The sequence below is a fragment of the Neopelma chrysocephalum genome, unplaced genomic scaffold (genome assembly GCF_003984885.1).
Source record: "Neopelma chrysocephalum unplaced genomic scaffold, ASM398488v2 Primary Assembly neopelma1_23, whole genome shotgun sequence".
NCBI classification, from domain to species: domain Eukaryota; kingdom Metazoa; phylum Chordata; class Aves; order Passeriformes; family Pipridae; genus Neopelma; species Neopelma chrysocephalum.
The window spans coordinates 19,398,144-19,400,706 of NW_020897691.1; positions in this window are offsets into that span (position 1 = coordinate 19,398,144).

Here is a 2,563-nt window from a genome sequence, read left to right on the forward strand (position 1 = left end):
CGCTCCTGTATTTTGTTTGTCATAGCTGAATAATTAGTGTCTAGAGCATCAAAAAGCATAAATACTGTTTCCTGGCTTATGTTTTCCTTCCAGTGTGAGGGAAACACTAGCATTAGTCCAGTGACTTCATAAAAGACATCAAATGCCCTAGCTCTTGGGTTTAACTTTACATTTTAATTGCTTATTCCATTACTGCTACTACGTTCAATTTTAAACCCATAAAAATGTAGCTCTACAGAGGGGAATGCTACCTGTATTTCTTGTTTGCAGTTAATCTGACATGGGATTAGACTGCAGCAGCAGACTTTGGTGCAGTGGTATGGTTTTGGAGGAGTACTGTCTACTGCAGTAAGAAAGAGTATTCTTTAATGAGGTTTAACTTTGCATGAGTACTGAAATTTTTACATTACTGAGCAATTTCTGTTTTCTGTGACAAGGTAGTTGAGAAAGTATGATCATAACATACACTTCATTCTGTAAATCCTAATTAATATACATCAATTTTATTGCTACCAAAACTAGTCTAATTCAGTCTGTTAGAAGAGTAATTCAGACTTACAGCCTTGTAAAGAGAGAGATGCAGCTTTTGTGCTATGGCTTAGTTTGACATACACCAAACACTCTGCCAGTTAGGTTGGCCAAAATTACTCCCTCCACGGCTTCATGGTGTGTAGTTGTTCCACAGCAAGGAAAGCATTCACTAGGCAAGTGTCCTGCTACTGCTGCTTCTGCATTTCTTAGTGCTTCACACTGAGGCCTGTGAGCATGCGCCACGGAGAGGCCACTTAGTTGTGTATGGGGGTCTTTGGTCAGTTGTTTTTTCCACTCTACATATTTTCCATATTTTTCTATAACTCTTCTGATAAAATTAATGCTAATAACTGGTATAACAAACGAGTACAGAACAGGAGAGGTAATCACTTGAGCAGAAAAAAAGCTGGGTTTTTTTTCTATCTAAAGAACTCCTAACAAGAACAACCTTACAGAATTAGAAATATATGGACTGGCTGGTGACCAATCCACCCATCCTGTAGCATGGCAGTATCAGTTACACCTATGCTATTTTAAAGTATATCTGAGTCACAAATACACAGACTTGGATTAGCTGGGTTTGGTTTTGTTTTTTTTTTTTCTCCTGTGGCTCTCTGCACATGAGTTGTGACTCTGGGATCTTTGCAATAACTTTGGGATACTGAATTTAAACTGACTTAATATCCTTGTTTTATAAAGTTAAAACGTGTTTGCCTGTTTTTAATTGTCTGAGCCTTTTAGTCTTTCCTAATTGGTCAGATTTTCTTAAACTATCCTAATTTTTTTGCCTTCCTTCAGATTCCAGCTAGTATGCCTACCGCCTTCCTGCTGAACTTTCTGAACTTTAGATTCTTGTCATCTACAGAGTTAAAAGCCGTTGGCTTCATGATAGAATTGATTAGCTTCTTTGAACTGGTCCTGTCAATCTGAAACAAGCTTCCTCATGTTTACTGAACACTGTTGTTCCCTTATTCTAACTTATGGCTGTATTCTCCTGTTAAAGTAGATTTTTGTACGTCACATTTTTCTGGCAGGGCTGAAGCAAGGTGGCATATCATACTATTTTCTGTTAACAGCAGACCTTTGCTACCCTTAGTTTTCCTTTTATACCTAGCATCTTTAAAGACTATTCATTTTTTAAAATATTTGCTATTAAACTAATTTTGTCTTAGCACACGTTTGTCAATGCAAAGTCACTTTTAATTCACATTGCCTTCCATTCCAATTAAATCTCTGTGGATCAAAATCTAAAATTGTTACTCTTCACTGTTTTTTTTTAAATCTTGTGAGATGTCATTCCCAAAAAACCCAAATACTGTGATGAAGTGTTATTCCAAGGAATAGTTTTCTTTAAAAATACTTAATTTTAAAGATGTTTAAAGTTGCTAGCTCCAAGAGGTTTGTTAAAGATTATCTCAGCACAATAATGACAAACAGTAGAAAGTATAAAAATAATAGAAAATAGAGAAAGATTGCAGAGACTTCTTTAAAAATAGCATTAAGTGGTTTGATTTCTTTTGAATTGTATCCTAGTTATTTGACCTTAGTTATTAACCTGTCCCCAAAGATACTCACCAAGAGCAAGGAGTAGGGGACAAATGATCTATGTGTATGCATGTGCATGCAGGAATGTGCAGTGTTTGTGCTAGTTAAGATTGCTGAGCCAATCTCTGGGGGCTGGCAAGTCTGCAAAGAAAGGCATCAGACTGAGAAAACTGATCTGCCAAGTGGGTCAGTAACCAGGCAGGTCCTTTGACCATCTAACAGAGTTGAGAAGGGAGGAGGGAGAGATACAGAAAAGAGCATTTGTCATGGGCCAGCGTAGAAGAGGTTTTGCTTGGAAAGTGCAAGAGCATTCCCTGAAGACTTTGTAAAGGCAGAGAAAGTTTGTGAGACTGGAGAGGGGGATTAATAAAAAAAAGTTAAAGGTCTCCTTTAGGGTTTTGAATTCTCTTCAGGGTTTCCTGAAAAAAATTGCCCAAAGATTAGAAGCAATGAGAGAAGCGGCACAGTTAATTTTGTTTAGCTGTTG